General features: G+C 28.7%; 1 long non-coding RNA gene across 1 annotated transcript; it reads left to right on the top strand.

Moving 5' to 3' along the window:
• Positions 1–2530: 2530 nt before the first annotated feature.
• Positions 2531–17136, top strand: LOC139950187 (uncharacterized). Its single transcript, XR_011787623.1, has 3 exons — positions 2531–2750; positions 5456–5548; positions 15807–17136. It is a non-coding gene; the product is annotated as an uncharacterized lncRNA (long non-coding RNA).
• Positions 17137–25664: the final 8528 nt, after the last annotated feature.

Here is a 25664-nt window from a genome sequence, read left to right as displayed (position 1 = left end):
TGGGCTGGTCTAGCATCTGGCCACTTAAAACCCACCAGCCAAACGAATCGTAGTCCAGCGTTGAGCAGATATACATGTACATGTATGTACATGAACATTTATATTGGCGATTCCAAGCAAACATGGACATGACACCAAAAAATAAAAATTGTGTAACAACTTTCTTTCCATGTAAAAGTTATAGCTAACATATGAAAGGAAACAGACACTAACTTTTTTTACACACTCTGTACCATTTTGTACAAATTCAGCTCATGTTTGCACAAGCTGTGAACAGACCCTAAAAAGTGAGCACATTAAGGTGATTTCTTCAAAGTTAAATATTGTCCCCCACAAAGGTTCTTCCAGCAAAACTTTAATAGTTGTGATTAGCAGCAGGTACAACTATTTAAAATCCAGAATGAATTTTAATTTGTGTTTCTCATTTAAGCAATATGTGAGTGTACTTGTGGGAGCTTCAACAGGGCATAATGCGACTAACCGAGAGATGAAGTTATTACAATTGCACGAAAAATCCACTGACTATCTTCATGGCAATTCAAAATATGCTTCTACCCTTATTACCAAATCTGAAATGAGTAAAGAAATCAACACTCTAGTTGGTGTATTTTAATAACGAGTCATCAAAAAGTGTAATGCAACTAACCGGTAATGCGACTAACCATGCAATGTAATGCAACTAACCAAATCTTTTTTCAAGAGGAGGACGCTAAGAGGTCAGCAAAGCTGGATGTCTTGGTTTTGACTTACTAGAGGACAATATTACATGAATTAAGAGATCTGGGGCTCTGCAGATGCCACTCGTGCCCTACATACAATGCATTTTTCCATGCTGAAAACTATAACATGTGTTGTACATGTGCCACTCCAATTTAGTTTCATCATTAACATATGAAACAAAATAAAGAAAAGCAACATTTCTGAGAATTTTGAGTAGAAAAGTGAAGTAATGGAACTAATTTACTCCACAAATTGTGGACATATGTACATGTTGTACCATTGCCTAGGCTGAAAAAGCAGAATGATGTTAAAATACAAGGAATTAAAGCAGAGCACAGAAAAATCTCCCAAAAGAGCAAACAAAAGCAAAAAGCTGATGTCCTCTTGCCACCATTTTCCTTCAGAAAGAAGAAACATGATAACTACAAAATGCTGCCTTACAAACCAGGGTAGTGATCAATGCAAGGGTAGCAATGCATGGTCAGTGGTGTGTGGTGTAACATGTAGTGAAATGTATCCAGGTAAAGTCGAGGAGATGGGTGATCAAGAAGGTTTTTTGTTTTGTTTTATACACTTTTTCGACACAAAACAAATTGTTTGTTGCATTGAGGAACCTGTGATAACCAACAAGGTCATTTTAAATTCACAGTCCACTTTTAAACAATAACCCAAACTTTGATTTTTCAGGGACATGGTTACATGTATGTAAGTCACTTTAAATCTGCGATTTTATTTTTGTTCAATTCCTACATACTCGGCAAGATATTTAACATTTTATGTTGAATGCACAACTCTAAAAATAAAGGTGGTCAGTAAAATGGGAAATAATAATATTTCCGAAAAATGTAAGTTTGCTTTTCTAAAAATACACATTTCAGCCTTGTTTTTATGATTTTTAAGAGAAAAGGCGTTATTATTTTAGTCAAAACAAGTGAAATTAATTTATTTTGTTTGTTGATAAGGAATGAACCCAATTTTGCTAAACAAGAACTCAGTTTGGGCTCCATTGGGCTTGGCTTAAGTGGCCGGACAAACTGTAATGCGACTAACCGTAATACGACTAACCATGGTTGTGCCACGAAAACCTAAAAGTTCAAGTTGCTGACTATTTATAAGTATCCTGTTGGATACTAATGTATAAGAGATGTGTGCTAAATGTAGTAAAACCTTTGCAAGTTTTTTAGTTTGAGGAAACTTTTGAATTGAGACAAGTGTATTTTTTAGCATGTCCTTTTTGTGTAATGCGACTAACCGCTTTTTACAAAGCTATAACATCCAGAGTACAACGCCCACAACATTTTTAATATCATCACTTCAAAGCCTTGGGTGTCAAGTACAAATCAGTCTATAAACTTAGTGGAAATAATATCTCACATAGAACTACTAGCACCAAGATCATGAAATGACACTAAAAAGTGTAATGCGACTAACCATGGAATCGCCCATATGCATGCTATAGTTCGCCCATTTCTCCATAGTTCTTCACGTGTCAACGCAGCGGTCCCTCGTTACGATCGCAGCCATTCGGTTCAGACGATGGCTCCCCGTGATTATAACATTGATGCGATTTTTTGGAGGAGGTCTTGATCTGTGTTATGAACAACACGGGACCCAGGTAATTTCGTAACATAGATAGCATTCACACGCCGTGGATTTGCGATTTCATAACATCGATGTTATGAAATCGCACGGGACCCTCGTTTGCAGCGCTCGTGTGAATGGGCCTGTTGGAGGTTGGGTGAATGCTGTTTGTACAACGTCATTGACTGTCAATCTGATTGCAGCATTTTCAAAACGAATATGCATCCACGCAGAAAAACAACAATATGGTCTCTGTGTCTGCATAGTTGAGCCTCGTTTGACCGCTTTATTGAGTAGGGCTTCTTCACGCAAAGATGTTGGTTGAAACTGGACAAAATAAAGAATCAGCAGCAGACAAAAAATCAGCAGCAAACAGGACGCACCGAAAGATCAGACGCACCGATGTTTTGGGGGTCTAATATGACGTGTCTTATCTGCAGGAAAATACGGTACTTGTTTGTGTGTGCTTTGTTGTATTGTGTTGTCATTTAGCCTTGAAGAGAGACTCTACTCTGGACAATAGAGTTATGAAAACAAACAAATTAATAAGGGAATAAAAGGGTAATCGATGAGTTCTTATGCGATTGTTCAAAACAGGAAGGGTCGTTGCCATGCGATAAAGGCCCAAGACTCTTGATAAATATTCCCATTCATAAATCCCCTTTTGTGAAAAAGTTAGACAATACCTGAAATAAAAAAACGTAAGTGAATTTTTGAAGTTTGTAAATTTCAAAAACTATGGTAAAAAGGTTTTGAGCGCATTAAAAAACCTGATCATGCAATGGTACTAAAGCTATGAATTGCATTCCGCGGAAGTAAATCGGCGTACATGAGCTTGCACACCAAACAGAGATACCATCGTACACGATTTGGGCACAGCAAATACGATTTTGAGCCGTGACTATGACGCTACGATAATACTCAATAAAACACGCGAAACAAGCCGCCCAATTAGTGGCCCGTTATTGTGAGATCTAAGCTAGACAGTTTCCATGCTTTCTTACTAGTAATTGTAGCGCCGATGTCCAGACAATGCCCAAAATCCGGACACTTATTTTTTGCCCAAAATCCGGACACGTTTTTTTGTTTTTTTGTTTTTTCCCAGTAGCTTGTTGTTGCATTTCTGATCATTAATAGCATTAAAATAGTATACAATAAAAAAAAGTTAACGTAAACCTAAGTTGAAAGAAATCTAGAACATGTGGTATAGAATACGATAGTAATACAAATGCAATATTTTACATAAAATAAAAACATCCTAAAAGGTAACAAAAAATAACAATAATTAAACCATTGAATCAAATGCCTGTTTGGAAAGATGTGTTTTTAGTTGTTTTTTAAATTAGGTCAAAGAAAGGGATAATTTAACTAGTGCAGGCAATTTGTTCCATAGACGTGGGGCAGCATGTGAGAAAGATCGGTGTCCCCATGAATGATTGGATATGGGCTCAATAAGGAGGCTAGAATTGTAAGACTGGAGTTTGCGAGGGGGATTTTATAAGCTGAGAAGATCATCAATATATGCAGGGGCATTGTTGGTGAGCGATTTACTTGTACATGTATACATGAAAAGCAAAGTTTATACTTAAAGTCACCTGGAAATAGATTTTTTTTTCAATACATTAGAGTATTTAACTTTCTGAACAATAAAATAATTTTTGGAGTAATTGTTTTTAATGATTTATATGTAAAAGAAAAAAATTAAGTTGCGTGGGGGGTAACACCGCCTACCCCTTTTGTGGCGTCAATCGAGGCAGACTTTGCCTCGATCGAACATCGAACACACATACAGGCAAGTACATTCAAGTCTTAGTCGTGAGTTTGTACATTGTACGTTTCGAAAAAGGTTTTTTTCTTGCATTTTTCCGGCAATGTCGACCATGTGTATTGCTGCTGGATGCAGCAAAACAGCTAAAGATAGGGTCAGTTTGCAAAGTGGTCCGGTCAGACGTCTTTTCCAGACACTTTGAGCCGTCGTGCTACGAGAATCCGGAATACATTACACATTTTGACATGAAGAGAAAAGTTCTTTTCTAAAACATGATGCTATCCCAACAATTTTTCCAGCTAGTACGTGGGGAAGTCGGTAGCTGGAAGACGTAATGAACCTAAAGGAACATTTGCCTAACGTGAAAAAAATCAGATATTGTTTCAACTTTGAGGGCATGATTTTAGCTTGCGCCAAGCGTCACTATCTTGTGTTGGCACTGCATGCGTTTTATAGTGCCTCGATTGCTGTCACGAATAGCGCCCTCTCGGGTCGGGCGTTTTAAAAATTTGTTAATAACATGGAAACCAATTTTTTGTTAAACCTTAGTTAATTGTTTATTCATATTCCACTCATCTATACACATATTTTAGTGACAAAAGCTTTATTTTCACAAAATACCACTTCCAGGTGACTTTAATCCTACTGCTTACCGGTAACCAGTGTAATTCTTTTAAAATCGGCGTTATATGGCAGGACTTTTTAGTTAAAGGCAGTGGACACTATTGGTAATAGTCAAAGACTAGCCTTCACAGTTGGTGTATCTCACCATATGCATAAAATAACAAACCTGTGAAAATTTGAGCTCAATCGGTCATCAAAGTTGCGAGATAATAATGAAAGAAGAAAACACCCTTGTCTTACGAAGTTGTGTGTGTTTAGATGGTTGATTTCGAGACCTCAAGTTCTAAACTTGAGGTCTCGAAATCAAATTAGTAGAGAATTACTTCTTTTTCTTCTTTCTCACAATGTTTTATACCATCAACCTCTCCCCATTACTCGTCACCAAGAAAGGTTTTATGCTAATAATTATTTTGAGTAATTACCAATAGTGTCCACTGCCTTTAAGGTAATAACGTGAGCAGCATAGTTCTGAATATGCTGAAGACGTTCAATTTGAGTACAAGGAAGGCCATATAGAAGTGAATTACACATATCCAGTCTAGAAACTACATGTACAATAGAGTGGACTATCTGCTCAGTTGCATTTTGTGTCAAATACAAGCCTATATTGTATACCTAAACCTTGCATACACCTATATACAGCGGATGTGTGTGTGTGTGACGTATTGACTTGCCAACCGGAGAGAGTATTTAATGTTGATCCAATGCATGTATATAAAGTAATCGAAACTAATCTGTACGTTGTTGGTTTCTTTGTCGTAGAATGTCATCATGAGAACGAGATACGAGCTAAAGACCCAATCCGCTGCAGGGAATGTGGCTACCGCATCATGTATAAGAAGAGAACCAAAAGAAGTATCCTTAATACTAAAGGCTCCCTGAAGTAGCATAGGTTTTTTAGAAAGATTTAATTTCTCAGCTTAATAAACAGGCCTGTGAAATCTCCGCTTTAAAGCGGATTTCCGCTCTTTTTAATATTCCCAGTCCGCATTTTTCTTGGGTTCTGCTTATTTTCTGTGCCTTGTTTTTCTTGCGGCTGCGCTTTTTTCCCGCTCCGTTTTTATCTTCTTTTTTTGACGTCCGAAATAGATCGTCAAGCAGCAGGTACCTGGAATCGGGAAGCACTTTAATTGCGATTTGATTTTGACATGCGAGTCGAGGGCTAGACCCAGTAAAATGCTCCGCGTTGGTCTTTCATTGGAGCCGTTGTTGTTAATTTTTCGTTTAGCGCGATGTCTATTTTACATGTACTTCAATGTCAATGTTCCATTGCACCAATAGAGGGCTACAAAAATATCTTGAAAATGATGATGTACAACACATTGTTACATGTAAGCATTGTGGCCTGTGTTTCTGTGAATGTGTTGTCTACGCTTCAGTTTTTAATTAAAGCCTTTTATTACGTTCGTACTGCTGGCCCAAAATCCGGACAACAATTTTCCGCTTTTTTTTTCATGACCCGCTCACAGGCCTGAATAAAAGACTCCAGACCTGTAGCCTTGATTTAAGGCTGTTGGCGTAGTGTGCTCGGCCCGGTGCGGCACGTTTTGGCAACTTAAACTGCACGCAGTGCATACACGAACAACGTATACATACATTGTATGTGCCGTACATTGTACAGCGAGAACAGTGCAGCGATGTCATGAGTACGGTCGTGTCTTCAACCTCGTGTGTGTGGCTCAAACAACAGCCTTGATGGGTATGTAACAGAAAAAGCTTATGTGTTTCTTAATATTTGTTAACTTGTTTGTTTACCTCCGTTGACTGTGTGTTATATGCCTACGCTGTACGCTGTATAGTACATGTATAAGTACATGTACATTAAATTGTACGTGCTTCGGGAGTTTGGTGTATGCTGGGTGTATGCAGTGTTCTCCACAGACTTTTTTTTTAGGAGGGCGCCATGACGTTCTCAAGATGCCGCCCGTCAATATGATGTAATAAAAATGGCGCCCATTTCGATATGACATCAGCGGATGTGAAAGCAACAATTAAATGCTTGAGAAAACCATTTTCTTAAAATAACGTATTAGCCCCTGGGCCCAACGACGCTACCTATATTGATTGACATTAATTTCGGTTGGAACAACTTATTTTAAACACTTAATCAAAACTACAACTTGTTTTGCGCGCCCGCTAATAACCTCAATGGGATGATCGGCAGGCCGTACGTCTGAATTTAGAAAGCGGGTCATCAGACCATGATCGGACGGTCTTCGTGTGCAAGTTTCAAAACGAAAAAAAAAAAAATCAAAACCCACATTTTTGGACGATCTTATCCCCAAATTATGGCCCTAAATAATACTTTTCTGTCCAAAACCATTTCCATGAATTAGTGAATAGCGGTTAAGAACTTCGTTTGTAATAAAATAATCGAGATTCAACAATCGGTAACGCACTGAACAATTGATTTATCATTATTTTTTATTGTAACGTTTTGGGGTCATGCAGTAAATAGATTGTATAAATATAATAATCTAGGCCTATCATGTCACAAACAACTGCCAATAGTTTGAGTGATACTTTATTTTATGATTCTCAAATGATACACTTTCACTATTGCTCAAAGCGACCTTTCAAAACCACATTCGTTAGTGTAACTGTGTACTTATTTTATGATTGTCCACAATTTTAAATCTATGAGCACTGTAACTATAAGGCTGGTTGCCTTCCCAAATTTATCAGATTAAAATAAGCAACTGATGATCTTTATTTTAACAAATCTTATCCAGTCGTCATTAGTCATCATTTCATATTTCCTCAACCACAAAAGCTAATTTGACAATCAATACATCATATGAAAGGGCTTTAAGTACTTCACAAAAATGTTGGTGACTTTCTCTTGACCTTTTGACCTGTCTAAACCAGAATTGCATTTAAAACGAATAGGCATTACTTCTTGTTTTTGTCGCATTGTTATTGTCCTACAATGCTTGTATTTTTGTATGGCCGGAAGACGAACACCTTGTTTTTGTTATGACAAAAACTTACATCTAGTTTACCGTATGTTTTTGTTCTGTATGCTTGTTGGAGAAGCTGTACGCGTGGGCGCTTGGAAATAGATCATGCGATGTAACTATAGCTATGAATTGTGCGTTCCGCCCCAAACACGGAAGCCAGCCGGTTACAGCTCCAGCTGGTCACTATCAATCGTTTAAACACCCCCACGTGACGCGCTCTCCACCAACAGGAGTAGCGAAACTGTGTGGGGTATTTATGAATTTGGTTTTATCATCATACATTTTGAGAGCTTTTTGCAGCATTGTTTAAAAATGTTGTTTGTCTTTTGTCCGTGAAAGGTAAAATGATTTGACACAACTTTTTGTTGTTAATAGAAAGGCTGTATGTTAATGATATTACACTGTCATACATGACATATGCATTGTGTACAATATATGCCAATGCAAGGGAAACTAGATGGCAGCAGACATTTTTGGCGAGCTGCTTTAGCAGTTTGCGAGTCTATGTGAATGGTTAGTATATGAAGCTTCAACCTTTAAGAGTTCAGTTATGTCGTTGAATCTGATATCCCTAAGCAATATCAGTATACAGTCAGACAGTGACAGTCAACTTTTATGATTCTAAACCACATTTTTAAGGAAATGTTGATGTTTTGGGGAATCAACAAATGTAAGGCTAAATATTTCCCCCTGGATTTTAAAGAGCTAAAGTCAGAGTAATTGTTGAAGTTTTAAAACTGATTTAAACATTTGACTTACATAATGTACAACCAGCCAACATAACAACAGACTTAATGTAAAGTCCCACAATTAATTAAACTCGCAGTTCCAGATGAGCGAGTTAAAACAACGCCAATCTTGATTGTCCATTACACAGTAATGCAATGAGGTTTCAATTTGAAATGTGTTTAAAATTTTGCCACATACCTGTAGATTTTTATAAACAACTACATGTACATGTAACTCATAACAATTTCCATTTGAATGGGCTAAACAAAAGAAACCTTAAAATTATCTTAATTTGTTTTTTATCCTTGTACATGGAAAATATCAGGCTATTTAACCCCATTGCCCCCTCAACCAACCAGTCCCCATACACACATCCTGATTCCTCTTTCACTGGCATTTTAACCCAAGTAGTAGTGGTCAAGTGCATGCAATATTGTGAATAATTTGAAGCGCTTTGAGACACCCATTTGGGAGTGAAAAAGCGCTATTTGTGACCCACTCTGTGAAAATGAGTCACATGTCGCCCAATGCAATAATGAGTTATGGACAGTTTAATGTGGAAAATGTATATAAAAAAACCTTTAGAACACTTACTTTTATGCAATAAAGCTATGAATACAACAATTTTGTGATCATACTTCTGTCTAATTTGTATCCTTTTGCACACAATGGTAGTTTAAAATATCATTTTACTTGTAATTCGTTTTTCATAAAAATGGGTGTAGTGGCTAATTTCAAACGGGAGTAACTCAGCAACGTGATACACCCCAAAGCTTAGACACATACCAAATTACTGCTGCTGATGTGTTCTTTCCAGCCATGCATATAACTCAATTCCTGAAATTGCCTACATGTACATCTGACTCATTTTCACAGAGTGGGTCACATATAAACTCAAAATATTATTATTATTATTATTATTATTATTATTATTATTATTATTATTATTATTATTATTATTATTATTATTATTATTATTATTATTATTATTATTATTATTATTATTATTATTATTATTATTATTATTATTATTATTATTATTATTATTATTATTATTATTATTATTATTATTATTATTATTATTATTATTATTATTATTATTATTATTATTATTATTATTATTATTATTATTATTATTATTATTATTATTATTATTATTATTATTATTATTATTATTATTATTATTATTATTATTATTATTATTATTATTATTATTATTATTATTATTATTATTATTATTATTATTATTATTATTATTATTATTATTATTATTATTATTATTATTATTATTATTATTATTATTATTATTATTATTATTATTATTATTATTATTATTATTATTATTATTATTATTATTATTATTATTATTATTATTATTATTATTATTATTATTATTATTATTATTATTATTATTATTATTATTATTATTATTATTATTATTATTATTATTATTATTATTATTATTATTATTATTATTATTATTATTATTATTATTATTATTATTATTATTATTATTATTATTATTATTATTATTATTATTATTATTATTATTATTATTATTATTATTATTATTATTATTATTATTATTATTATTATTATTATTATTATTATTATTATTATTATTATTATTATTATTATTATTATTATTATTATTATTATTATTATTATTATTATTATTATTATTATTATTATTATTATTATTATTATTATTATTATTATTATTATTATTATTATTATTATTATTATTATTATTATTATTATTATTATTATTATTATTATTATTATTATTATTATTATTATTATTATTATTATTATTATTATTATTATTATTATTATTATTATTATTATTATTATTATTATTATTATTATTATTATTATTATTATTATTATTATTATTATTATTATTATTATTATTATTATTATTATTATTATTATTATTATTATTATTATTATTATTATTATTATTATTATTATTATTATTATTATTATTATTATTATTATTATTATTATTATTATTATTATTATTATTATTATTATTATTATTATTATTATTATTATTATTATTATTATTATTATTATTATTATTATTATTATTATTATTATTATTATTATTATTATTATTATTATTATTATTATTATTATTATTATTATTATTATTATTATTATTATTATTATTATTATTATTATTATTATTATTATTATTATTATTATTATTATTATTATTATTATTATTATTATTATTATTATTATTATTATTATTATTATTATTATTATTATTATTATTATTATTATTATTATTATTATTATTATTATTATTATTATTATTATTATTATTATTATTATTATTATTATTATTATTATTATTATTATTATTATTATTATTATTATTATTATTATTATTATTATTATTATTATTATTATTATTATTATTATTATTATTATTATTATTATTATTATTATTATTATTATTATTATTATTATTATTATTATTATTATTATTATTATTATTATTATTATTATTATTATTATTATTATTATTATTATTATTATTATTATTATTATTATTATTATTATTATTATTATTATTATTATTATTATTATTATTATTATTATTATTATTATTATTATTATTATTATTATTATTATTATTATTATTATTATTATTATTATTATTATTATTATTATTATTATTATTATTATTATTATTATTATTATTATTATTATTATTATTATTATTATTATTATTATTATTATTATTATTATTATTATTATTATTATTATTATTATTATTATTATTATTATTATTATTATTATTATTATTATTATTATTATTATTATTATTATTATTATTATTATTATTATTATTATTATTATTATTATTATTATTATTATTATTATTATTATTATTATTATTATTATTATTATTATTATTATTATTATTATTATTATTATTATTATTATTATTATTATTATTATTATTATTATTATTATTATTATTATTATTATTATTATTATTATTATTATTATTATTATTATTATTATTATTATTATTATTATTATTATTATTATTATTATTATTATTATTATTATTATTATTATTATTATTATTATTATTATTATTATTATTATTATTATTATTATTATTATTATTATTATTATTATTATTATTATTATTATTATTATTATTATTATTATTATTATTATTATTATTATTATTATTATTATTATTATTATTATTATTATTATTATTATTATTATTATTATTATTATTATTATTATTATTATTATTATTATTATTATTATTATTATTATTATTATTATTATTATTATTATTATTATTATTATTATTATTATTATTATTATTATTATTATTATTATTATTATTATTATTATTATTATTATTATTATTATTATTATTATTATTATTATTATTATTATTATTATTATTATTATTATTATTATTATTATTATTATTATTATTATTATTATTATTATTATTATTATTATTATTATTATTATTATTATTATTATTATTATTATTATTATTATTATTATTATTATTATTATTATTATTATTATTATTATTATTATTATTATTATTATTATTATTATTATTATTATTATTATTATTATTATTATTATTATTATTATTATTATTATTATTATTATTATTATTATTATTATTATTATTATTATTATTATTATTATTATTATTATTATTATTATTATTATTATTATTATTATTATTATTATTATTATTATTATTATTATTATTATTATTATTATTATTATTATTATTATTATTATTATTATTATTATTATTATTATTATTATTATTATTATTATTATTATTATTATTATTATTATTATTATTATTATTATTATTATTATTATTATTATTATTATTATTATTATTATTATTATTATTATTATTATTATTATTATTATTATTATTATTATTATTATTATTATTATTATTATTATTATTATTATTATTATTATTATTATTATTATTATTATTATTATTATTATTATTATTATTATTATTATTATTATTATTATTATTATTATTATTATTATTATTATTATTATTATTATTATTATTATTATTATTATTATTATTATTATTATTATTATTATTATTATTATTATTATTATTATTATTATTATTATTATTATTATTATTATTATTATTATTATTATTATTATTATTATTATTATTATTATTATTATTATTATTATTATTATTATTATTATTATTATTATTATTATTATTATTATTATTATTATTATTATTATTATTATTATTATTATTATTATTATTATTATTATTATTATTATTATTATTATTATTATTATTATTATTATTATTATTATTATTATTATTATTATTATTATTATTATTATTATTATTATTATTATTATTATTATTATTATTATTATTATTATTATTATTATTATTATTATTATTATTATTATTATTATTATTATTATTATTATTATTATTATTATTATTATTATTATTATTATTATTATTATTATTATTATTATTATTATTATTATTATTATTATTATTATTATTATTATTATTATTATTATTATTATTATTATTATTATTATTATTATTATTATTATTATTATTATTATTATTATTATTATTATTATTATTATTATTATTATTATTATTATTATTATTATTATTATTATTATTATTATTATTATTATTATTATTATTATTATTATTATTATTATTATTATTATTATTATTATTATTATTATTATTATTATTATTATTATTATTATTATTATTATTATTATTATTATTATTATTATTATTATTATTATTATTATTATTATTATTATTATTATTATTATTATTATTATTATTATTATTATTATTATTATTATTATTATTATTATTATTATTATTATTATTATTATTATTATTATTATTATTATTATTATTATTATTATTATTATTATTATTATTATTATTATTATTATTATTATTATTATTATTATTATTATTATTATTATTATTATTATTATTATTATTATTATTATTATTATTATTATTATTATTATTATTATTATTATTATTATTATTATTATTATTATTATTATTATTATTATTATTATTATTATTATTATTATTATTATTATTATTATTATTATTATTATTATTATTATTATTATTATTATTATTATTATTATTATTATTATTATTATTATTATTATTATTATTATTATTATTATTATTATTATTATTATTATTATTATTATTATTATTATTATTATTATTATTATTATTATTATTATTATTATTATTATTATTATTATTATTATTATTATTATTATTATTATTATTATTATTATTATTATTATTATTATTATTATTATTATTATTATTATTATTATTATTATTATTATTATTATTATTATTATTATTATTATTATTATTATTATTATTATTATTATTATTATTATTATTATTATTATTATTATTATTATTATTATTATTATTATTATTATTATTATTATTATTATTATTATTATTATTATTATTATTATTATTATTATTATTATTATTATTATTATTATTATTATTATTATTATTATTATTATTATTATTATTATTATTATTATTATTATTATTATTATTATTATTATTATTATTATTATTATTATTATTATTATTATTATTATTATTATTATTATTATTATTATTATTATTATTATTATTATTATTATTATTATTATTATTATTATTATTATTATTATTATTATTATTATTATTATTATTATTATTATTATTATTATTATTATTATTATTATTATTATTATTATTATTATTATTATTATTATTATTATTATTATTATTATTATTATTATTATTATTATTATTATTATTATTATTATTATTATTATTATTATTATTATTATTATTATTATTATTATTATTATTATTATTATTATTATTATTATTATTATTATTATTATTATTATTATTATTATTATTATTATTATTATTATTATTATTATTATTATTATTATTATTATTATTATTATTATTATTATTATTATTATTATTATTATTATTATTATTATTATTATTATTATTATTATTATTATTATTATTATTATTATTATTATTATTATTATTATTATTATTATTATTATTATTATTATTATTATTATTATTATTATTATTATTATTATTATTATTATTATTATTATTATTATTATTATTATTATTATTATTATTATTATTATTATTATTATTATTATTATTATTATTATTATTATTATTATTATTATTATTATTATTATTATTATTATTATTATTATTATTATTATTATTATTATTATTATTATTATTATTATTATTATTATTATTATTATTATTATTATTATTATTATTATTATTATTATTATTATTATTATTATTATTATTATTATTATTATTATTATTATTATTATTATTATTATTATTATTATTATTATTATTATTATTATTATTATTATTATTATTATTATTATTATTATTATTATTATTATTATTATTATTATTATTATTATTATTATTATTATTATTATTATTATTATTATTATTATTATTATTATTATTATTATTATTATTATTATTATTATTATTATTATTATTATTATTATTATTATTATTATTATTATTATTATTATTATTATTATTATTATTATTATTATTATTATTATTATTATTATTATTATTATTATTATTATTATTATTATTATTATTATTATTATTATTATTATTATTATTATTATTATTATTATTATTATTATTATTATTATTATTATTATTATTATTATTATTATTATTATTATTATTATTATTATTATTATTATTATTATTATTATTATTATTATTATTATTATTATTATTATTATTATTATTATTATTATTATTATTATTATTATTATTATTATTATTATTATTATTATTATTTATTATTATTATTATTTATTATTATTATTATTATTATTATTATTATTATTATTATTATTATTATTATTTATTATTATTATTATTTATTATTTATTATTATTATTATTATTATTATTATTATTATTATTATTATTATTATTATTATTATTATTATTATTATTATTATTATTATTATTATTATTATTATTATTATTATTATTATTATTATTATTAATGTCCCAGCCCCTAAACATCAGTTGACCCAACGATTGGTTTTCTGTTAGTCTTCATTTGTCTATTGGGTAATGGACAGCTCGCAATGGCAGCCCCGCTGTTCTAGTTTGTTTATGTAATTATAGACATCCAAATATTTTCAAGAATTGCGGATTTTACAGAGCATGTAAAAATGCCTCCATTTTTAAGTCAATTTCAATTGTTGTCCTTAACCATGTTTACACAGTGGTTGTGTTTGATGCAAGGTGACCTTCAGGACACCAGTGATGGACAACAGCTACCATTGATGTTCGCAGCTTCAATTTTCTCTTTTTGGTTTCATTTATGATTTATAGCAGACCTTCTTAGCTTTCAATTCCCACTCTGACAGGCCTAACTTGGATTCACAGTGGCTTCATAACTTCATCTTGTGCAAGGAATTGTTCTTCCCATCACGGGTCAATACTTGTCTTTGCTCTTGTGAAGGTGATTATAATATCAGTTCGATACGTCTCAGGAAAGGTCTGCAAGCATCTTCAAATGCCTTCATGAAAACATATTCAACAAAAATTGTGTAAAAGTGATTAGTTAAAAAAAGATTTTGTACTTGTAAAATGAAAAGAGTCATTTGTTTTTATCATTTTAAAATGCACCATTTCAGGCACAATAACATTTTGACTACATGTTTTGGTTTTAAGTATCTTATTTTTATTAATTACTTAAAACTAAAAGGTGACTTTGTGTTAAGATGCATGTAGCACAGGTACCCTTTGGTTAAGTGTTGCCTTTTTGTTAAGTAACATGTAATATGGGTACCTTTTGCCCCTGAAAAGAACTCCGGTCTGAAATGTTGTCACTCTAGAATCAGGCACTCAAGTTGATCAGGCATTCCATCAAACTTTTTTTAAGTGTAAAAAACCAGCTTAATTAAACATCAATATAAACCACAAGGTTTACATATCAACCCCCAAAATTAATTAAACATCATTACACAATTTCCCTAATTATGTCTTTTCTTTAAATTAAACAAAGTACAGTTTCCTTAAAAGAACAATGCATTTATTCCAATACTCATAATGTTTACAAATCCTGTTATGATGGGGAAGTGTGGCGGTATACACATGTATTAAAGGAACACGTTGCCTTGGATCGGTCGAGTTGGTCTTTGAAAAGCATTTGTAACTGTTTTTTATAGAATGCATATGGGGAGAAAGATGTTGTAAAAGTAGAATACAATGATCCACACAAACATGCCTCGAAATTGCGTGGTTTTCCTTTTACCTCGTCGACTAACACGTCGGCCATTTATGGGGGTCAAATTTTTGACCCCCATAAATGGCCGACCATGTTAGTTCGCACAGTAGAAGGAAAACCACGCAATTTCGAGGCAAACTTGTGTGGATTATTGTATTCTACTTTTAAAACATCTTTCCAACCATGTGCATTTTATAAAAAACGGTTACAAACGCTTTTGTTTTGACCAACTCGTCCGATCCAAGGCAACGTGTTCCTTTAATGGATATGTCCCATAAAAGTTTTTGGCAAAAATTGTATTAAACAGGTGTGAGAAAACTAAAGCGTTTGTGTTTCTTGTTGATTTTGTGTACTTAAATAGGAGTAGATGAAAGCAACAGTTGAACCAATTATTTGTCACAGATGGTTGCAGCACAAATGAACCTTTCTGTCGCAAAAAACAACCAATTTCCTGTGTACTTCAATCATCGTCTACCGCCCACCTAGAATTCAACACCAGGTCTAATTCCCCCACTCGCTGTAGAAAATGCGCCTTCTCAATTGCCAAACCTACTTTCCAGAGCAACCTTCCCGTCCACATCCATGCCTCCACTACACTGGATTCATTAAAGACTGCAATCAAGTTTCAGTTATTTCACCTCACTTACATGTAAAGGCAGTGGACACTATTGGTAATTACTCAAAATAAATGTAACCATAAAAACTTTCTTGGTAACGAGTAATGGAGAGCTGTTAATAGTATAAACAATTGAGCTCAAATTTTCACAGGTTTGCTATTTGATGCGTATGTGGAGATGCACCAAGTGAGAATACTGGTCTTTGACAACTACCAATAGTGTCCAGTGTCTTTTAATCAAGTAATTTTATGGTATGGTACACCTACTTTATTATGGTCATTATATCGTCATCGTTTTCACGAAGTGGCGAATCTGCCCATGCAGCTGAAACACAACATTTCGAGAAAATTGCTTTTGAAGTTTTTCACATTTTGAAAAAGTGTTTGCACTGGTCTTTTGGTAGAAAATGTAACATATTTTCAGTTGATACTGTATTGTATTTTATGTGTTACGTAACATGACTAGATACTTATTTTTATGCTCTTTAAGAAAGCTGTTAGGTTCCAAACTTATAATATTGAAGTCTTATATAGCGCATACTACAGCCGTCACATTTTTCCTAGGTTTTTCTGTGGATCGGATTGGTCAAGCGGTAGATTTTTCGACTTCAGAATCGGAGGTCCCGAGTTCAAATCCTGGGCAATGTTTTGTTTACAATTGACATTTTAAAATGATAGGGGATGCGGATATTAAAAAAAGGGGATTTTTCCTAGGTTTTTCTGTGGATCGGATTGGTCTAGCGGTGGATTTTTCGGCTTCAGAATCGAAGGTCCCAAGTTCGAATCCTGGGCAATGTTTTGTTTACAACTGACATTTCAAAATGATAGGGGATGCGGATTTTTGTAAAGGAGAGTTTTCCTAGGTTTTTCTATGGATCGGATTGGTCTAGCGGTAGACTTCTCGACTTCAGAATCGGAGGTCCCCATTTCGAATCCTGGGCATTGATATCAATGTTGTTTTGTTTCGGTTGACATTTTCAAAACGATAGGGGATGCGAGTATTTATAAATTAGATTTTCCAAAGGTTTTCTGTGGATCGGAATGGTCTAGCGGTAGATTTCTCGACTTCAGAATCGGACGTCCCCAGTTCGAATCTTGGGCAATGATATCAATGTTGTTTTGTTTACATTTAACATTTTCAAAATGATAGGGGATGCGGATATTAAAAAATGAGATTTTTCAAAGTTTTTTTCTGTCGATCGGATTGGTCAAGCGGTAGATTTCTCGACACCAGAATCGGAGGTCCCCAGTTCGAATCCTGGGCATTGATATCAATGTTGTTTTGTTTCAGTTGACATTTTCAAAACGATAGGGGATGCGAGTATTTATAAATTAGATTTTCCAAAGGTTTTCTGTGAATCGGAGTAGTCTAGCGGTAGATTTCTCGACTTCAGAATCGGAGGTCCCCTGTTCGAATCCAGGGCGATGATATCAATGTTGTTTTGTTTACATTTAACATTTTCAAAATGATAGGGGATGCGAGTATTTTTAAATTAGATTTTCCATAGGTTTCTGTGGATCGGAGTAGTCTAGCGGTAGATTTCTCGACTTCAGAATCGGAGGTCCCCAGTTCGAATCCTGGGCAGTGATATCAATGTTGTTTTGTTTACATTTAACATTTTCAAAATGATAGGGGATGCGAGTATTTTTAAATTAGATTTTCCATAGGTTTCTGTGGATCGGAGTAGTCTAGCGGTAGATTTCTCGGCTTCAGATTCGGAGGTCCCCAGTTCGAATCCTGGGCAGTGATGTCATTGTTGTTTTGTTTACATTTGACATTTTCAAAATGATCGGGGATTCGGATATTTATCAATGAGATTTTCCGAGGTTTCTCTGTAGATCGATTTGACCTAGCGGTAGTTTTCTCGACCTCAGAATCAGAGGTCCCCCGATCGAATCCTAGAACAGGATGTCAATATTTGTTTACGTCTGACTATTTAAAAATTGAAAGAGGATGCATATCTGTGATATTTTCCCAGCTTTTTCTGTGGATCGGATTGTTCTAGCGTAGATTTCTCGACTTCAGAATCGGAGGTCCCCAGTTCGAATCCTGGGCAGTGATGTCCATGTTGTTTTGTTTATATTTGACATTTTCAAAATGATCGGGGATTCGGATGTTTATAAATGACGTTTTTCTTAGGTTTTTCTGTGGATCGGATTGGTCAAGCGGTAGATTTCTCAACATCAGAATCGGAGGTCCCCATTTCGAATCCTGGGCAGTGATGTCCATGTTGTTTTGTTTACAATTGACATTTTAAAATGATAGGAGATGCGGATATTTATGAATATGATTTTCCTAGGTTTTTCTGTGGATCGGATTGGTCAAGCGGTAGATTTCTCGACATCAGAATCGGAGGTCCCCAGTTCGAATCCTGGGCATTGATGTCAATGTTGTTTTGTTTACATTTGACATTTTCAAAATGATAGGGGATGCGGATATTTATGAATGAGATTTTTCCTAGGTTTTTTGTTGTTGATCGGATTGGTCTAGCCGTAGATTTCTCGACTTTAGAATCGGAGGTCCCTAGTTCGAATCCTCGGCAGTGATGTCAATGTTGTTTTGTTTACATTTGACATTTTCAAAATGATAGGGGATGCGGATATTTATGAATGAGATTTTTTCTAGGTTTTTTTGTTGATCGGATTGGTCTAGCCGTAGATTTCTCGACTTTAGAACCGGAGGTCCCCAGGTCGAATCCAGGGCAATGATATCAATGTTGTTTTGTTTCGGGTGACATTTTCAAAATGATAGGAGATGCAGATATTCATGAATGAGATTTTTCTTAGGTATTTCTGTGTATCGGGGTTGGTCAAGCGGTAGAATTCTCGACTTAGAATCGGAGGTCCCCAGTTCGAATCCAGGGATATGATATCAGTGTTGTTGTGTTTACATTTGACATTTTCAAAATGATAGGAGATGCGGATATTTATGAATATGATTTTTCCTAGGTTTTTCTGTGGATCGGATTGGTCAAGCGGTAGATTTCTTGACATCAGAATCGGAGGTCCCCAGTTCGAATCCTGGGCATTGATGTCAATGTTGTTTTGTTTACATTTGACATTTTCAAAATGATAGGGGAAGCGGATATTTATAAATATGATTTTTCCTAGGTTTTTTGTTGTTGATCGGATTGGTCTAGCCGTAGATTTCTCGACTTTAGAATCGGAGGTCCCTAGTTCGAACCCTCGGCAGTGATGTCAATGTTGTTATATTTACATTTGACATTTTCAAAATGATAGGGGATGCGGATATTTATGAATGAGATTTTTTCTATGTTTTTTTGTTGATCGGATTGGTCTAGCCGTAGATTTCTCGACATCAGAATCGGAGGTCCCCAGTTCGAATCCTTGGCAACGATGTCCATGTTGTTTTGTTTACTTTTACATTTTCAAAATGATCGGGGATTCGAATATTTATAAACGAGATTTTTCCTAGGTTTTGCTGTGGATCGATGCAGACAAGTGGTAGATTTCTTGACTTCAGAATCGGAGGTACCCAGTTCGAATCCTGGGCATTGATGTCAATGTTGTTTTGTTTACATTTGACATTTTCAAAATGATAGGAGATGCGGATATTCATTCATAAGATTTTTCCTAAGTTTTTCTGTGGATCGGATTGGTCAAGCGGTAGAATTCTCGACTTTAGAACCGGAGGTCCCCAGGTCGAATCCAGGGCAATGATATCAATGTTGTTTTGTTTCGGGTGACATTTTCAAAATGATAGGAGATGCAGATATTCATGAATGAGATTTTTCTTAGGTATTTCTGTGTATCGGGGTTGGTCAAGCGGTAGATTTCTCGACTTTAGAATCGGAGGTCCCCAGTTCGAATCCAGGGATATGATATCAGTGTTGTTGTGTTTACATTGACATTTTCAAAATGATAGGAGATGCGGTTATTTATGAATATGATTTTTCCTAGGTTTTTCTGTGGATCGGATTGGTCAAGCGGTAGATTTCTCGACATCAGAATCGGAGGTCCCCAGTTCGAATCCTGGGCATTGATGTCAATGTTGTTTTGTTTACATTTGACATTTTCAAAATGATAGGGGATGCGGATATTTATGAATGAGATTTTTCCTAGGTTTTTTGTTGTTGATCGGATTGGTCTAGCCGTAGATTTCTCGACTTTAGAATCGGAGGTCCCTAGTTCGAATCCTCGGCAGTGATGTCAATGTTGTTTTGTTTACATTTGACATTTTCAAAATGATAGGGGATGCGGATATTTATGAATGAGATTTTTTCTAGGTTTTTTTGTTGATCGGATTGGTCTAGCCGTAGATTTCTCGACATCAGAATCGGAGGTCCCCAGTTCGAATCCTTGGCAACGATGTCCATGTTGTTTTGTTTACTTTTACATTTTCAAAATGATCGGGGATTCGGATATTTATGAACGAGATTTTTCCTAGGTTTTGCTGTGGATCGATGCGGACAAGTGGTAGATTTCTTGACTTCAGAATCGGAGGTCCCCAGTTCGAATCCTGGGCATTGATTTCAATGTTGTTTTGTTTACATTTGACATTTTCAAAATGATAGGAGATGCGGATATTTATGACTAAGATTTTTCCTAAGTGTTTCTTTGGATCGGATTGGTCAAGCGGTAGATTTCTCGACTTTAGAACCGGAGGTCCCCAGGTCGAATCCAGGGCAATGATATCAATGTTGTTTTGTTTCGGGTGACATTTTCAAAATGATAGGGGTGCAGATATTCATGAATGAGATTTTTCTTAGGTATTTCTGTGTATCGGGGTTGGTCAAGCGGTAGATTTCTCAACATCAGAATCGGAGGTCCCCATTTCGAATCCTGGGCAGTGATGTCCATGTTGTTTTGTTTACAATTGACATTTTAAAATAATAGGAGATGCGGATATTTATGTATATGATTTTTCCTAGGTTTTTCTGTGGATCGGATTGGTCAAGCGGTAGATTTCTCGACATCAGAATCGGAGGTCCCCAGTTCGAATCCTGGGCATTGATGTCAATGTTGTTTTGTTTACATTTGACATTTTCAAAATCATAGGGGATGCGGATATTTATGAATGAGATTTTTCCTAGTTTTTTTGTTGTTGATCGGATTGGTCTAGCCGTAGATTTCTCGACTTTAGAATCGGAGGTCCCTAGTTCGAATCCTCGGCAGTGATGTCAATTTTGTTTTGTTTACATTTGACATTTTCAAAATGATAGGGGATGCGGATATTTATGAATGAGATTTTTTCTAGGTTTTTTTGTTGATCGGATTGGTCTAGCCGTAGATTTCTCGACATCAGAATCGGAGGTCCCCAGTTCGAATCCTTGGCAACGATGTCCATGTTGTTTTGTTTACTTTTACATTTTCAAAATGATCGGGGATTCGGATATTTATGAACGAGATTTTTCCTAGGTTTTGCTGTGGATCGATGCGGACAAGTGGTAGATTTCTTGACTTCAGAATCGGAGGTCCCCAGTTCGAATCCTGGGCATTGATGTCAATGTTGTTTTGTTTCGGGTGACATTTTCAAAATGATAGGAGATGCAGATATTCATGAATGAGATTTTTCTTAGGTATTTTTGTGTATCGGGGTTGGTCAAGCGGTAGATTTCTCGACTTTAGAATCGGAGGTCCCCAGTTCGAATCCAGGGATATGATATCAGTGTTGTTGTATTTACATTTGACATTTTCAAAATGATAGGAGATGCGGTTATTTATGAATATGATTTTTCCTAGGTTTTTCTGTGGATCGGATTGGTCAAGCGGTTGATTTCTCGACATCAGAATCGGAGGTCCCCAGTTCGAATCCTGGGCATTGTTGTCAATGTTTTTTTGTTTACATTTGACATTTTCAAAATGATAGGGAATGCGGATATTTATAAATGAGATTTTTCCTAGGTTTTTTTGTTGATCGGATTGGTCTAGCCGTAGATTTGTCGACTTTAGAACCGGAGGTCCCCAGTTCGAATCCTGGGCAGTGATGTCCATGTTGTTTTGTTTACATTTGACATTTTCAAAATGATCGGGGAATCGGATATTTATAAATGACATTTTTCCTAGGTTTTTCTGTGGATCGGATTGGTCAAGCGGTAGATTTCTCGACATCAGAATCGGAGGTCCCCAGTTCGAATCCTGGGCATTGATGTCAATGTTGTTTTGTTTACATTTGACATTTTCAAAATGATAGGGGATGCGGATATTTAATAAATGAGATTTTTCCTAGGTTTTTTTGTTGATCGGATTGGTCTAGCCCTAGATTTGTCGACTTTAGAATCGGAGGTCCCCAGTTCGAATCCGGGGCATTGATGTCCATGTTGTTTTGTTTACATTTGACATTTTCAAAATGATCGGGGATGCGGATATTTATGAATGAGATTTTTTCTAGGTTTTTTTGTTGATCGGATTGGTCTAGCCGTAGATTTCTCGACATCAGAATCGGAGGTCCCCAGTTCGAATCCTTGGCAACGATGTCCATGTTGTTTTGTTTACTTTTACATTTTCAAAATGATCGGGGATTCGGATATTTATGAACGAGATTTTTCCTAGGTTTTGCTGTGGATCGATGCGGACAAGTGGTAGATTTCTTGACTTCAGAATCGGAGGTCCCCAGTTCGAATCCTGGGCATTGATGTCAATGTTGTTTTGTTTCGGGTGACATTTTCAAAATGATAGGAGATGCAGATATTCATGAATGAGATTTTTCTTAGGTATTTCTGTGTATCGGGGTTGGTCAAGCGGTAGATTTCTCGACTTTAGAATCGGAGGTCCCCAGTTCGAATCCAGGGATATGATATCAGTGTTGTTGTATTTACATTTGACATTTTCAAAATGATAGGAGATGCGGTTATTTATGAATATGATTTTTCCTAGGTTTTTCTGTGGATCGGATTGGTCAAGCGGTAGATTTCTCGACATCAGAATCGGAGGTCCCCAGTTCGAATCCTGGGCATTGTTGTCAATGTTTTTTTGTTTACATTTGACATTTTCAAAATGATAGGGAATGCGGATATTTATAAATGAGATTTTTCCTAGGTTTTTTTGTTGATCGGATTGGTCTAGCCGTAGATTTGTCGACTTTAGAACCGGAGGTCCCCAGTTCGAATCCTGGGCAGTGATGTCCATGTTGTTTTGTTTACATTTGACATTTTCAAAATGATCGGGGAATCGGATATTTATAAATGACATTTTTCCTAGGTTTTTCTGTGGATCGGATTGGTCAAGCGGTAGATTTCTCGACATCAGAATCGGAGGTCCCCAGTTCGAATCCTGGGCATTGATGTCAATGTTGTTTTGTTTACATTTGACATTTTCAAAATGATAGGGGATGCGGATATTTAATAAATGAGATTTTTCCTAGGTTTTTTTGTTGATCGGATTGGTCTAGCCCTAGATTTGTCGACTTTAGAATCGGAGGTCCCCAGTTCGAATCCGGGGCATTGATGTCGATGTTGTTTTGTTTACATTTGACATTTTCAAAATGATCGGGGATTCGGATATTTATAAATGACATTTTTCCTAGGTTTTTCTGTGGATCGGATTGGTCAAGCGGTAGATTTCTCAACATCAGAATCGGAGGTCCCCATTTCGAATCCTGGGCAGTGACGCCATGTTGTTTTGTTTACATTTGACATTTTCAAAATGATAGGGGATGCGGATATTTATGAATGACATTTTTCCTAGGTTTTTCTGTGGATCGGATTGGTCAAGCGGTAGATTTCTCGACTTCAGAATCGGAGGTCCCCAGTTCGAATCCTGGGCATTGATGTCAATGTTGTTTTGTTTCGGGTGACATTTTCAAAATGATAGGAGATGCAGATATTCATGAATGAGATTTTTCTTAGGTTTTTCTGTGGATCGGATTGGTCAAGCGGTAAATTTCTCGACATCAGAATCGGAGGTCCCCAGTTCGAATCCTGGGCATTGGTGTCATTGTTGTTTTGTTTCGGGTGACATTTTCAAAATGATTCGGGATTCGGATATTTATCAATGAGATTTTTCCGAGGTTTTTCTGTGGATCGATTTGACCTAGCGGTAGTTTTCTCGACCTCAGAATCAGAGGTCCCCCGATCGAATCCTAGAACAGGATGTCAATATTTTTTTACGTCTGACTATTTAAAAATTGAAAGAGGATGGATATCTGTGATATTTTCCCAGCTTTTTCTGTGGATCGGATTGGTCAAGCGGTAGATTTCTCGACTTCAGAATCGGAGGTCCCCAGTTCGAATCCTAGGCAGTGATGTCCATGTTGTTTTGTTTACATTTGACATT

This window comes from Asterias amurensis, chromosome 17 (genome assembly GCF_032118995.1).
Source record: "Asterias amurensis chromosome 17, ASM3211899v1".
NCBI classification, from domain to species: domain Eukaryota; kingdom Metazoa; phylum Echinodermata; class Asteroidea; order Forcipulatida; family Asteriidae; genus Asterias; species Asterias amurensis.
The sequence above is the reverse complement of the archived record's forward strand: the minus strand, read 5'-3'. Positions and strand labels throughout refer to the sequence as shown.